This window comes from Desmodus rotundus, chromosome 4 (assembly GCF_022682495.2).
Source record: "Desmodus rotundus isolate HL8 chromosome 4, HLdesRot8A.1, whole genome shotgun sequence".
NCBI classification, from domain to species: domain Eukaryota; kingdom Metazoa; phylum Chordata; class Mammalia; order Chiroptera; family Phyllostomidae; genus Desmodus; species Desmodus rotundus.
Window position 1 is genome coordinate 126,215,111 of NC_071390.1, and position 15,910 is coordinate 126,231,020.

The window sequence follows — 15,910 nt, forward strand, 5'->3', positions numbered from 1 at the left end:
ACATTTCTACCATTTCAAGTCATTTCTATGCTTACTTTAGCATACTTTTCTCTGTCTTATTCATGCATACCTAGACAAATACTGGGATTAACAAGTGAAGGGTATAGTTTTTTTTTCTCATGATTCTGCTTCACAATCATCTATTGTAACGAGCAAGTTTATTCTTTGTATCTGTCAAGACAGATTTTGGGCATTATTTTAGTTCAATAATATGATCTCACAATTGACATGATGTAGCAAAAACAATGCAGAATTTCAGTGTGTATAAATACACCAGTCCTCTAGAAAAGCACACCGTCTCTTCTGGCTTTGCCATTCCAGCTGCTTGAACTTCTGCGTCTCATCTTGGGTAAAAGGTAATATATTCATGGACAACCTAATATGATGCCTTATTCTAATTTTTCTTTGCTAAAATGAGTTGTAGCCCATTTTTAAGTGTCTATAACATATTGATAACTTTTCATGAAGAAACACTTAAAGAAACCGTGATCCTATGTCAGGGTCCGAAGGGGAGGACAGGACCACAGTGCTCTGCACTGACTGCCACGCTGCCCTGAACAGAAGACAAGGAGCAGGGGCGGGCGCTGTGCACCTTGAACTTAAATCTCATCGTTATATTTTACAAGAAAATGATCTTTAGAATAGCATAAGCTCTCCTTTTGCAAATGTGGGTATTACTCTAAAGGTTTAATTAACCTTCATCAAAGTTGCTGCAGTACCATCACTAACTCATTTTACTTACCTTTTCTTCATCTTTTCTATCATTAAAACAGTTTCCGACTTTCTGCATTATTAGCACTGTGCAACAAACTTTCCTTATTTTATTTGATCTATATTCATTTCATTTGTGACTTTGTTTAAACAAGTTTTTATGCTATGTTAACCATCACCATTGTGTTCTTTGGATAATATTCTTTCCAAGACCATAATTATCCATCTGGGTATCTATCTGTAGAAGACCACTTTCTGTGAATTATGTTAATCCTTTTCTTTCAATTTGATGTATGAACAACACTAAAAGCTGAATGTTTATTTGTATCATAACATGAATGTTCAGGTGAGTATTAAATGATTTTCATAATGTTGTCAAGAAACATATAATTTCCTCATTTTGTCCAGTGACAAAGTCCTGAGTTTCATTCAACCAATGAGGCAAAGTCAGCAGGAAAGGAACAATGGAAATACCATCAGTCACAAATTTTGCTTCATATGTTAAAGTTTAAGGTTATTAGGCAGAAAAACACTTTTTTTTATTATCAGGGGGAAAAAAGACATTATTGTTTTATCAAAACTGATGGCCAAAATGATCAGGAAGATAAAAGCTTTTATCATTACTTACCTTATACTTTGTAAAATGTTTTTATTTAGAAGTTTGGAACTGAAAAATAAATAATCTGCTTAACTTCTTACATAACAGCAAGAATACTGAGTTCACTGTGTAAACTGAATTACAAAACCATATCAAAGAGTCCCAGATTAGGGGAAGTATCATTGACTAAAATAACTTGGAGATTAAATTATTTGACAAAATCAATGTATCTCCAAATATTTTCCCTAAAACTTCTTTATAATTGGATTTGACTCTCTCCATTACCTTTCATTTTCTTTTTTTAAAATATATTTATTGATTATGCTATTACAGTTGTCCCATTCTCCCCCCAACTCCACTCCATCCTGCCCACCCCCTCCCTCCCACATTCCCCCCCTATAGTTCATGTCCATGGGTCATGTATATAAGTTCTTTGGCTTCTACATTTCCTACACTATTCTTACCCTCCCCCTGTCTATTTTCTACCTACCATTTATGCTACTTATTCTCTGTACCTTCCCCCCTCTCCCCCTCCCACTCTCCTTTTGACAACCCTCCATGTGACCTCCATTTCTATCATTCTGTTTCTGTTCTAGTTGTTTGCTTAGTTTTCTTTTGTTTTGGTTTTAGGTGTGGTCGTTAATAACTGTGAGTTTGCTGTCATTTTTACTGTTCATATTTTTGATCTTCTTTTTCTTAGGTAAGTCCCTTTAACATTTCATATAATAAGGGCTTGGTGATGATGAACTTCTTTAACTTGACCTTATCTGAGAAGCACTTTTATCTGCCCTTCCATTCTAAATGATAGCTTTGCTGGATACAGTAATCTTGGATGTAGGCCCTTGCCTTTCATGACTTGGAATACTTCTTTCCAGCCCCTTCTTGCCTGTAAGGTCTCTTTGGAGAAATCAGCTGACAGACTTATGGGAAGTCCTTTGTAGGTAACTGTCTTCTTTTCTCTTGCTGCTTCTAAGATTCTCTCCTGTTTAATCTTAGGTAATGTAATTATGATGTGCTTTGGTGTGTTCCTCCTTGGGTCTAGCTTCTTTGGGACTCTCTGAGCTTCCTGGACTTCCTGGAAGTCTATTTCCTTTGCCAGATGAAGGAGGTTCTCCTTCATTATTTGTTCAAATAAGTTTTCAATTTTTTGTTCTTCCTCTTCTCCTTCTGGCACCCCTATAATTCGGATGTTGGAACGTTTCAAGATGTCCTGGAGGTTCCTAAGCCTCTCCTCATTTTTCTGAATTCTCGTTTCTTCATTCTTTTCTGGTTGGATGTTTCTTCCTTCCTTCTGGTCCACACCATTGATTTGAGTCCCAGTATCCTTCGCATCACTATTGGTTCCCTGTACATTTTCCTTTGTTTCTCTTAGCTTAGGCTTCATTTTTTCATCTGGTTTTCAAACAAATTCAACCAATTCTGTGAGCGTCTTGATAACCAGTCTTTTGAACTGTGCATCTGATAGGTTGGCTATCTCTTCCTCACTTAGTTCTATTTTTTCTGGAGCTTTGAAGTGTTCTGTCATTTGGGCCATTTTTTTTTTTGTCTTGGCGTGTCTGTTACTTTAAGGGGCGGAGCCTTAGGTGTTCACAGGGGGCGGGGTAATGCTGGTCGCTGCACTGTGACGCTGTACGTGGGGGAGGGGCCGAGAGGGAGCAATGGTGCCCGCTCCCCTCTCCACCGGATTTCAGTCTTTCACTCTGATACCCACAATCAAACTGGGCCTCTCTGGTGCTGGTTCCTGGTTGGGTGGGCTTACGCACGACCCAGGCCCCTGTGGGTCTTTCCAACAACCTCTCCTGTGAGGCTGGGAGTCTCTCCTGCTGCCGCCCCAACCCCCATGGGCTTTTTCAATCAGAGGTCTGAGGCTTTATTTCCCCGCGCTGGAGCCCTGGGTTGCGTGGTCTGCTTTGCTCCCCGCCGTTTGTCTCGTTTATCTGTGGGCAAATGTGGGGCTGTGCGGTGCTACCCCCTGCTCAGCCTGCCCCGTTCTCCACCACTCTGAGTCTGGCCCTCGGTTTATCTGCGGGAATGTGGGGCCGCAGGGTCTGCCACAGGTTCGTCCTACACTCTGCCAGTCTCAGTCCCACCACGGCAACGTGAGTCCTCTCCGCAGTGCCTGCCCGTCTCTGCCCCTCCTACCGGTCTGGATGAATGTTTATTTTTTATTTTTTTGGTGTCAGACTTCCTTGCCGTTCGATTTTCTGTCAGTTCTGGTTGTGTGGGGAGACGCAGTGTGTCTACCTACGCTGCCATCTTGGTTCTCCCCCTGTTTTTCTGTTTTCATGATCCTTTAGTATCTCTCTGCCACAACAATGTCCCCTATTGGTCTCTAAGTCCCATGAGGTCACACAGTATGTTTGAATATCCTGTACCTCCAGCCAGATTCTCAAAGCTACAGATCATAGTCTGGTCAATAAATGATTTGGAAACACAGGAATGAATGTGTTACTGATTTGTCACATGTGCTTTCACAGGACTCGGCCAACTATGAAGATCCTTGCCTTGGCCTTTATCTTGGCTCTCATGCTTGCCATGATTGTGAGTATAGCAGAAATTTTGAAGAAGAACATGTTATCAGTAATTATTCAGAGAATGTCTCTTTGCTGTACCAAGAACATGAATACATTGCCTAAACATGGCTTTGTCAATTCTAAAGTTTTGAGTGAACATTTTCTGTGAATTAACTTACATCAGTACCTTAAGGACTTAGGATAATTCTTAGGCACCCACACAGAGGCACTAAGCACACACGGAAGTGCATGTAACAAACAATAAAAATCCAAAAAGAACAGAGAAAACACAATCATAACACCAGACACCTGTACAATCCATATTTAAACAAACATACCTTTTCAGATACTCTAAACACACCCACCTAAACACATTGGTCTTGAGCTCACCCAAATGTTAACTTTCCAATCTCACTATCCTAGTCACAGGGATAGGATTTTTCTAATCCCACACAGAAGAAATTTGGACCCAGAGGAACTGGTAATAGAATGTAGCAAATTAACCATAGCCAAAGCCTAGTCCTTGTTCATGTTAAAGACGTCACCAAACATGAAACAAGTAGCTTCAGGTTTCAGTGACCTAAGACTTTGCCTCCATATGTTTGATTGTAACTGTCGCAGCTACGTGACTTTTGACAATATCGAATGATAAATTTCAGCTGTTCACTCTTTTCTTCTTTTCCTTTTTCAAGGGGGCCGATTCTTCATCTGAAGAGGTAAAGCACTTTCATTTTCTAGAAAACTTGATCATTAAACAGGGATGGCAAATTTAATTTGTTCTCTATATTAACAGATGTCATTTTTATAGAAACAGATACTATGTAGGTATTCCCCAGATAATGTGGTATAATGAAACACATTTTCTTCTCTGAGTATTTGTTCTATTATTAGAATCAATATTTATCTCTGAAACATCTTTATGGTGAATGGCCGAAGTTTATATTAAGTTTTATGATATACTGGCAAATGACCCCCAGGTTGTATACTGGTAGGACTTAGATAGAGATTTATAATGCTACCCTGAAGAAGCCAATGAATTTAGCAAAATGAAAGTATCTTTGGTACATAATTGCCTTGGCCTAAATAATGAAATTCTATCCCTGGATGGTGTAGCTCAGTGGATTGAACACAGGCTGCAAATAAAAGTGTTGCTGGTTTGATTCTCAGACAGGGCACATGCCTGGGTTGTGGGCCAGGTCCCCAGTAAGGGGCACGTGAGAGCAACCACACATTGATGTTTCTCTCCCTCTCTTTCTTCTTCCCTTCCCCTCTCCCTAAAAATAAATAAATAAAATATTTTTAAAAAAGAATGATGAAATTCTAAATCTATACAATATATATTTTTTCTTTTCTTCTTGTTTTGTTTTGTGTTTTCAATTTTTAATTATTTTATTGTTGTTCAATTACAGTTGTCTGCATTTTCTTCCCACATCTCTACCCCACCCAGCCAAACCCACCTCTCTCCCCTGCTTCCACCCTCTCCCTTGGTTTTATTCATGTGTCCTTCATAGTAGTTTCTAAGAACTCTTCTCCCCACTGTCCCTTCACCCCTCCCCTCTGGCTATTGTTAGATTGTTCTTAACTTCAATGTCTCTGGTTATATTTTGTTTGCTTTTTTTCTTCTGTTGATTAGGTTCTAGTTAACGGTGAAATAATATGGTATTTGTCTCTCACCGCCCAGCTTATTTCACTTAGCATAATGCTCTCCAGTTCCATCCATGCTGTTGCAAAGGGTATAAGCTCCTTCTTTCTCTCTGCTGCATAGAATTCCATTGTGTAAATGTACCATAATGTTTTGATTCACTCATTTGCTGATGGGCACTTAGGTTGCTTCCAGTACTTGGCTATTGTAAATTGTGCTGCTATGAACATTGGGGTGCATAGGTTCTTTTGGATTGGTGTTTCAGGGTTCTTAGGGTATAATCCCAGCAGCGGAATTGCTGGGTCAAAGGGTAGTTCCATTTTTCATTTTCTGAGGAAATTCCATACTGTTTTCCACAGTGGCCACACCAGTCTGCATTCCCACCAACAATGTACTAGGGTTCCCTTTTCTCTGCATCCTCTCCAACATTTGTTTGTGGATTTGTTTATGTTGGCCACTCTGACTGGTGTGAGATGGTACCTCATTGTGGTTTTAATTTGCATCTCTCTGATGGCTAGTCATGCTGACCATCTTTTCATATGTCTCTGTACCCTCTGTATGTCTTCCTTGGAGAAGTGTCTGTTCAAGTCTTTTGCTCATTTTTTAATTGATTTATTTGTCTTCCTGGAGTGGAGTTGTATGAGTTATTTATATATTTTGGAGATCAGACCCTTCTCTGAGGAATCATTGGTAAATACGTTTTCCCATAGTATTTGTTCTCTTTTCATTTTAATGCTGTTTTCTTTAGCCATGCAGAAGCTTTTTATTTTCATAAGGTCCCGTTTGTTTTTTCTTTCTTTTATGTCCCTCGCTTTAGGGGACGTGTCTGTCAGGATGTTGCTGTGTGGAATGTCTGAGATTTTCCTGCCTAGGTTTTCCTCTAGGTCTTTTATGGTGTTACAACTTATATTTAAGTCTTTTATCCACCTTGAATTTATTTTTGTGTATGGTGTAAGTTGGTGGTCGAGTCTCATTTTTTCACACATAGCTAGCTGTCCAGATCTCCCAACACCACTTGTTGAAGAGACTATTTTTGCTCCATTTTATGCTCCTGCCTCCTTTGTCAAATATTAATTGACCATAGAGACTTAGGTTTATTTCTGGGCTTTCTGTTCTGTTCCATTGGTCTTAGAGGCTCCAAAAAACACAGATGATGTGATAACTTTTCACCTTTTTATCCTTGTGGAGGATGATGAAGTCATTAGGAAAAGTTAAACTGATCTTGATAAATAAGATGGAAAATGTCACTTACCTAGCATTTTGAAAATAAAAAGTATTCTCAATATCATATTATTTTCCCATGCCAATCAATATCCTATGTTCTCAAAAATTTCACTAATATATTAAATAGATGAATTTTAACAAGGAACCACATTAAAAGATGAAGAAGAATAAATGAAAGATATTGAAATTAACAGAAGTGAATATTTTAAAATGCAGGAGTTTTAAGAGACAGTAAGGTCATTATAGGTCAACAGTGAGAAGTAGCAATTCCACCAAACCTGAAATGAACAAATTCCTTCTCCTGGAAAATTCAAGGAGGAGCAAAGTAGGAGCTCAGAGGTAATGTTTTAAAGATTGTTTAAAACTTGTGTGAGTATTTCTCCATAATGGATGCATTCACCTGCATTATAAAAGAACAGAATTGTCAACAAACAGTATAGCTGCAAATAGCTTCCTATTTTTCTCTCCTTTTAAACATTTTTCTTATAACCAAGTGAAAATCTAACTAAAAATTTGAAAAATCAAACATGTAGATGATCTATGAATTTCTACCACTTTAAAACTCAGACTCTAATTGAAATTACTGTGAAATATTTACACAGCCATTGTCTCAATTCTCTGCCATTGTTTTTTCAGAGATATTATCCATTCCCCTATCTACCATTTCCAGGGCTGTTTCCATACCTTCCTCCATTTAGAAGAAAGTAGTAAGCACGGCATGGATTATAGAGGTAAGCTACAACTAATGACATTGAAAAATATTTTTATCTTCTTATTTTTATTTGTTACTTTTAAAATCCTCCCTAGAAAATAGGTTTTTATTGATTTTAGAGAGTGGAAGGGAAAAAGAGATGAAGACTGAGAGAAAAACACTTTAGTGTGTGATAGGGAAACATAGTATAGTTTCCTCTCATAAGTGTCCCCACCAGGGATCTAACCTGCAACCTAGGTATGTCCCCTGACAGGAGATGGAACCTCTAACCATTTTGCTATAAAGGACAATGCTCCACTAACTGAACCACCCAGCCAAGGATCTAGTGACATTTTTTGTTCTCCAGAAATTTCAGTGGTGATGGTTAAAACAAGAATAAACAAAACCAAGCCATCAAACCGAAAGCAGAACAGCTGAAGCAACATAAGCAGGTGTAGCTCTCCTAAAGTGCATTTATTCACCTAAAAGCTTCTAAAAGAAGACATCTGTCTTGGTGTGGTTAGAGGTGGGATTTTCAAGTGGGAGCTCTGGTGTTTTTTTATCCTGGTTCAACAACTACCAGTTTCAGGACCTTAAACTATTCCTAATCTTGTCTAAACTGCGTTTTTCTCATGGACAAACAGGCATTATAACAATATGTGACCTCTCCATACAATTGGGGAGACTATTAACAGACATATTCCATCAATGCCTGTGATTAGAGTTGTATGTAATTGTGACTCCATGATGCCCTGCCACTAAGTCTGTGCCTGGATAGCTTTCCAAAATGGACCCTCTGGAGTAGCAGCACACATGCCATCTGGGAACTTGTCCGAATTTTAGAGTCTGAAGCCCCACCCAGAGCTTTTCAATCAGAATCTGTATTTTCATAAGGCCCCTAATTGATTCAGACCACAGGAGAGTTTGAGCTGCTTTGCCATGGCACTGTGGTGAGCATTAAGTGTGCAGACACTGCTCCAATAAACTTCAGGAAAGATTAAATATCACTACAGAATAAAATAGTTCTATAACTCAAAGCTGAAATACTTCTAACAGATTTCAATTACTTTTGAATGCACATGGTTAATATATTCTAAAGAATTCACATTATTGACAAGGTGAAGAGTCTGAACTTACTCCCTAGGCATTAGGTAATAGGTGAATATAATTGATCAAGAAAGAATATATTAAGAATATCATTTTGGAGACAAAAATATGGCTGAAATGTGTACATTGTATTTAAGGAAAGGGGCAGTAGACCTGAGATAGGCTTATGATAGAAAGACGTAAAAGTAATAGTAGAAAGACTTTGAAAAGGAATCATCAGATCTGATGATGGATTGAATGAATGAAACCAGGGAAGTGGAAGAAAAAGAAATGGATGTTATTTCTCAGAACTGGACCAGCACATAAAAGTGCTTAGCAAATATGCCCCTCAAAAAGAATCAATGCTGTCCCAATGCCCTCTTTTTGTCCATGTGTTTCTTGGCGTGGTGGAGGTTGTTTTGCTTTGTTTTGTTTTGTTTTTCAGGTAATATGACTGTATTCCTATATTTTTCTTGGTTTACATTAGGGTATATTAAAAAATGTTAGTTTTGAAGGTGAATAACACTCATATTCAAAAGCCCTGTGGGCTAATATACAGAACTAAACCTCATGTGAGAAGTGACAAGTGAAAAAAAAAGATTATAGAAATTTATTCAAGTTTTTCATTATTTCTTCAATGTTTCTTGAGGCCCTGATGTAGTGTAAGGAAAAGTCATAGCTTGATATATAATTAGTTTGGTCATGAAACTTAAAGACATGGAAATTAAGAGCTTTTTAAGTGACTGAAAAAAACAATGGGAAATAAAAGCTGTTACTTGTGATATCATTTTAGGAAATAGGGGTTCAGCTGACATATGTATTCATTCAGTCACCAGATACTTCTGGGCCCCATTGTGAGCAAGCAGTGAGATAGCACTGGAATATAAATACCATTGAGCCAGAGTCTCTGCAGTTGCAGCTTATTACCTAGTTATAAAGATGGATATCATAGCTGACCATCAGCAACCAGAACATCATTTGACAAGGCATGTGTCATTGTCATTTTGACATTGCCTGTGTTCTTTAGGCCTATTACACAGTGGGAGGCCAGTGGGTGAGGGGGAGACATACAGTGGGTGAGTCCGGGTAGTAGGTGATGGGGAGTACTGACAGAACATTATCAAGTTCACTGGGAAACTATCACAGTTACTTAAGATAAAAAATAAGAGCTTGAACCAACAAAGAAGTAGTAGAGGTGCCAGAAATTCATTCTAAAGTGAATCTGGTTACATAACTAGTTTAGATAATTTTAGTAAGCTTTTTCATGTCAATGATTTTAACCAAGGCATCGTTTGGGTCAAGGATCCTCTGTCATGTCAAGGAAACACTTATACAAACACAGACAAGGAAAGACTTCATTCAGAAAAAAAGCCATGGCCATGGGTAGAGTGCTCAAATCTCAGAAATCTTTAAGCATCTCAAAACCTAACAGGAAAAGCCTTTTTGAAAAGGGCACACACAAGTATACAAAGATTAGCAGTAGCTTTTAATGGGAAGGAAGGCAAGCATGTAAATGATCAGTAGGAAATAGTGTCCACTGTGGTCAACCAGTTCTCAGAATAAGCTGATAAAAAGGGCATGTTCCACTTTTTAGTTCTTGTTCAAGATGCAGAGCAAGCAGAATTGGGGATCACAGGACAATTTGACTATGATTTTGTGGAGACCAAGTAAAGGGTATCAAAAAGAAAATTGTAAGCCCTTGGTCAAACACAAAGAAATAGATATGGATAAAATTCAAAAGCAAGAACATAACGATATTAGCAAAGATTTAGTCTACAGTTTAATGAAAGGAATGTTTCTCTTTCTCCACAGCCTTGGTCAGAAGTCTTCTTGGTCTCTACTCATGACCATTCTTCTTACTCAAGAACGATTTCCCCTTCTAGCAACATGTTATCAGCCTGCATACAATAAATGCATCCAAAGTGCCTTCGAAAGCATATTTTATAAAACAATTCCAAAGTGGAGCATTACTAGTATTCTCTCATGTATTAGATTGGAACTTAAAAAATTTAACCCATCAATAGGTTTCTGTGTACAAATTTCAGCTGTCAAAAAGTCACTCGAATCATATTAGATGAAAAACACAAACCCAAGATCAATGATCAATAGTTCTAACGCAGTGGTAATGATTTTCTCTTCACTATTTGATTGTTTTCTACTTTGTTCTCTGAGTTGAAGTACCATAAAATTAAACAAAAAAATCTTTCCCATCACAATAAATCAATCTATAAAGCAATTATCAGATATATCATTGTTTTAATTTCTTAGCACTGCTGAAACAAAGTACAAAATCTAGTGGCAAAAAACAACAGCAGAGCTTTGCTGTTTGTAATAAGTCTAGGGTACAATTCAACCTTGCTTTTTCTTTTTCTCTGGCATTATTGGCAGCCCTTGACAATTCTTGGTTTCTGAGTGCATCACTGCAATCTCTGTCTCTGTTGTCACAGAGCCGTCTTCTCCTTCTACGCCTCTTCTTATAAAAACAGCAGTCATATTTCATTAAGGACACACACCTTACTCCTGGGTAACCAGGACTTAACTAATTACATCTGCGATTACCCATATTTCCAAGTGAGATCACATTCTGAGGTGCAGAGAGTTAGAACTTCTACTTATCCTTGGGTAAGGACACAACTGAATGCATGGCACCTGTGTTTCTCTTGAGTCTCATTAACATTTTTGCAACTATTATATGCCAACACACAATATTTTTTACTCTTTTAATATTTTTAAAGAAAAGACATACAGTTTTATTTTATCATCTCCTAGATAATGATTATAGGAGAAAACAGGTTATGACATAACTGGGTGACTATTCAAAGGGCAAGATAATCATCTAGGCAATCTCATTTTAATTGTGAATAATTCAGTATTAAAAGAAATTCCAATCCATGTAGTGTACACAAATTCACTAGAATGCTAAGCAAAACATTGTCTTTAATCATGTTTAGAGAGAAAGCTTATTTCCTTTTAGCAGGTGGAAAAAACTCTCAGCTATACAATAGTTTTAAATATTGGCAACTAAAATCTACAAATTACAATGTGCTATAATTTGTAGGAGAGTGAAACATTCATTACCAAAATATCATGGACAGAGGGTTTCTCTTTCTTAGAAAATCTGTCAACCTAAAGGACAATCTCCGTCCCACATGGGTTGCACAGAACAAAGAAAGCAACTTTGGAACCAAAGAAATTGGAAGGGAACAAACAGCAAGAGAGCAGGCAGGCTCTGGTGCTGAGGCAAGAATCTGGGAGTTAAGAAAATTTGATAGAAATACTGCAGGTTGAAATAATGTTGTTTCCTGGGATCACAAGGAAATCTTTCCATGGGCCCACACACAAGAGATACTGGTACGGCAACATTTGTTCAGGTGAAGATACATGGCTGCCTCTGGGTTTTCAATAACCTTCTCCACTTGCCCCTCCATAGAAAAAGTCCGACTGTGTCTTCAGCAGGCCAAAACAAAGGCCAGTGTCTGGAGTTTCTGTGTCATATTGAAGCTTAGTCTTTTGGAGCCCATAGTAGGCTGCTAATAGTCTCAATCCCCATCCAGGTAACTTACTTCTGTTCCCAGCTATGTTGTTGTACCCAGACTTCTGCCTGAAGCCTGAGCTTGGAGTTCAGACAGCTGCTATGCCTGCTATGGAAAAAACATGTAAGCGAACGGGACAAGTGTGTTTCACTGAAGGAAAGAGAGCTTCTTTGTTAAGGTTGGTTTTATAATCTCAGGCTTGGGAAACCAGAGGCTTTTTAAAAATAATCTGTTAACTTCCAAAGTTTTGTGGGCTTCCAATGGGTCCACCTCCCAACCAATTCCTTCTTTCCCAAGGCTAGACAGGCAGGACTCTATGGTCCCCATGTGGACTCCTATTATGCATGCCTCACGGAAGCACCTCAGTTGTGCCATTTTGACTTCTATTGCTCCAGTGCTTATTCCACCCATAGTCTGGGGAAGTAGAATCAGGAGATGGTAAAAATTGGCCCTCCACCCAATATGCAGAGGGAAGTTTGTTAATCCCCTTTGTAGGACAATGTTGTGATCTTTTGGAGTGTGTGAAGCTGTAGCTCCTGACTAAGCAAGCAGCCTTATACTCCCTAGTTGACTATACTCAACTAGGTCTAATTCCCTTTGCTTCTTTACTTTATTAGGTACTAGCTAACGATGTGGCATAGCAGAATAATGAGTTACACAACCTCTGTGCTTTCTTCTAAATTTCTTTCAGACCCTCCAGTTTGTATACTCTGACTGATGGGTAAAAGAAGGCTGAAATTAAAAAAAATAAAAAAATGAACTCTTTGTTGTGTCTCACCTCCAGTCTCAGTTAACTTTTGCCCTTACTTGCTTACATTCAAAACCTAACAATAATAATTTTCTCCTCTGTACTTCAATAGTATCTGTCTCTAATATTAACAGATTTATATATTCGATTAACCTCTCACCTCACTATTTGTGACCACAGTGAGATTTATTCATAAAAAGTTCAAGTACAGCATGGTTTCACAATACCTATGTCTTTAAATGACAGAGGTCATATAGACATTCTATTAATTAGTCATTAGTAATAAAATTAAGCATTGACAAGTAACTCTGCTTTGTGTTTTTCTTTTGAAAGAGGCAAGATTCAAGTATTAGCTTTTAAATATCTGATCAATGCCCTCCAACTCAAACAGATATCCTTACATGTATATGCTTTTTTCCAAATGTTTCAACCACAACTTCACTTTGTGGTAATATGAGTCACCACAAAGTGAACTTGTCCTTTTCTGGACCATCACTCCATGGAGCCAGCAGGTGGGTGCCTTATCTGAGTTTCCATCAACCTGGCTAACACTGTTAACCTGGCACTAGTGATTCCCTGAGACTCAGCCCCACCCAACTTAAGGGCCCAACCCAAGCTTTGCAATACCAACAACCTGACTTAGCTCATGCTGTGGAGATTCGTAAAAATCTTCCCATTAAGCAACATCTGGCCTTGGTTCACAATGGCCTCTCTGGGGTACCTCCTAGCCTAGCACCATCTGAAGTAGCAGCCATCTAAAGACTGGCTTGTAGATACTGCCAGGTGACTTGGGCAGGGCACAGTTAGCACATAACTTTGGCTTGCACCTCCCAGAAGGCCTCAGCACTGTAAATCCAGGACAACTTCAGACCATATCAAAGCACCACCCAATCGCCTCCATAAAAGACACACTAAAACTGAACCCAGCAGACACAAAATCCCCTCTTAAGTAAGTCCTGCTCTGTGCTGTTGACCCCTATGCCGCTGATTCTCCATAGAGTTGACACTGGACCTGAAAGCCAATCAGCCTAGGGGTAAATCCTTTCAACTCAGCTGTCAACAGGTGAACTACAATAGGAGAGTGGACACAGCCCACATGGGTGGTGCACCTGGACTGCCAAGTTTTAGTAATTGTAGAGGCTATGCCATGGGACTCTACAGGACACCTACTAAATTAGGCCACTCTAACAAGCCCAAGATACATAGCAGCTCTAACTAGTACAGAGAAATACACACAAGAGGGAGCCAAAGTGAGGAGACAAAGAAATATGGCCCAAATGAAAGAACAGAACAGAACTCCAGAAATAAAACTCAACAAAATGGATACATACAATCTACCAGATGCAAGAGTCCAGAAAACACTGGCTATAAGCATGCTCAGTGAACTTGGGGGAAGAGTAGGTGAACTTAGTGAGAATGTGGAAAAAGAGATAAGAAACATAAAAACAAAGAGAGAAAACATAAAATTAAGAACCAGTTTAAATGAATACACTAACTGAAATGAAGAGTATATCACAGGAAACAAAAGTGGAGAAGATGAAGCAAATTTCAAATCAGAGATTTGAAAGATAAGGAAACAGAAAACACCCAATCAGAACAGCAAAAATAAAAAAGAACCCCAAATCATGAGAACAGTATAAGGACCCTTGGGACAACTTCAAGCATACCAAAATTTGCCTCAGAGTGTTGGCAGAATGAGCAAAGAGAGAGAAAGAAACTGAAAATCTATTTTTAACAATGACAGAAAACTTACTGAAGTTGGTAAAGGAAATAGATATACACATCCAGGAAGTACAGAGAATCCCAAACAAGATGAACCCAAAGAAGAGCACACTAAGACATATTAAAATGAAAATGCCTAAGGTTAATGAAAAAGAGAATCTTAAAAGCAACATGAGAAAAGCAGTTAGTTACCCATAAGAGAGCTCCCATAATACTGTCAGCTGATTTCTCAACAGAAACTTCACAGTCCAGAAGGGATTGGCAAGTTTACCCAGCAAGGCTTTCATTCAGAATCAAAGGATGGATATAGAACTCCCCAGACTAGAAAAAACTACAGGAGTTTATTGCCACCAAACCAGTATTACAAGAAATGTTAAAGGGTCTCCTTTAAGAAGAAGGAAAAAAGAAAAAATTATGAATAAAATGGCAAGAAATACATATCTATCAACAATTAATTTAAATGCAAATGGATTAAATGCTCCAAAAAAAGAAATATGGAGGCTGAATGTGTAACAACAAAAAAAAACCTTTATATATACTGTCTACAAGAGACTCATTTCAGTTGAAAGACACACTCAGACTGAACATAAAGAGATGGAAAAAGATATTTCGTAAAAATGGAAGCAAATAACAAACAAAGGCTGTGGTGGCAATACTTATAACAGACAAAATAGACTTTAAAACAAAGGCTGTATAACATGAGATAAAGAAGGACCCTGGAATTCCACTTCTGGGTATTTATCTGAAGAAACCTAAAACATGAAATCAAAAAGACATGCACATCCATTGTTCATTGAAGCATTATTTACAATACCCAAGATATAAAAGCAACCTGTTTATCCATAGATGAATGGATAAAGAAGTGGTGCGCATATACAATGGAGTATGACTCACCCATAGAAAACATGCAACTTGCCATCTGGAACAACATGGACAGACCTAGATGGTATTGCTCGAGTGAAACAAGTCAGACAGAGCAGGACTAATGCCATATGATTTCACTTATATGTGGAATCTTATAAACAAAATAAATGAACAAACAAAACAGAAATAGGCTCATAGATACAGAATATTTTGACAGTTGTATGATAGGAGATTTGCAGGGACAGGTGAAAAAAGTGAAGGGTTTAATTTTATTTTATTTTTGAATAGTTTTCTTATTTTTCAGTTACAGTTGACATACAATATTATATCAGTTTCAGGTATACAACCCAGTGATTAGAAATTATATCACTTACAAAGTGATGACCTGATACATCTAGTACCCATCTGACACCATACGTAGTTATTACAATGTCATTGACTACACTCCCTATGCTGCACTTTACATCCCAGTGACTGTTGTGTAACTACCAGTTTGTACTTCTTAGTCCCAGCACCTCTTTCACCCATCTCCCACACCCTTCCATCTAGCAACCATCAAAATGTTCTCTGTATAAATG

At 38.2% G+C, this 15,910-nt stretch overlaps 1 long non-coding RNA gene across 1 annotated transcript; it reads left to right on the forward strand.

Annotated features, from left to right (window-relative positions):
* Positions 1 to 283: 283 nt before the first annotated feature.
* LOC112320029 (uncharacterized) lies at positions 284 to 10,728 on the forward strand. The gene is made up of 5 exons (XR_002976390.4): positions 284 to 356; positions 3,787 to 3,850; positions 4,515 to 4,538; positions 7,325 to 7,419; positions 10,278 to 10,728. It is a non-coding gene; the product is annotated as an uncharacterized lncRNA (long non-coding RNA).
* The last annotated feature ends 5,182 nt before the right edge of the window (positions 10,729 to 15,910 follow it).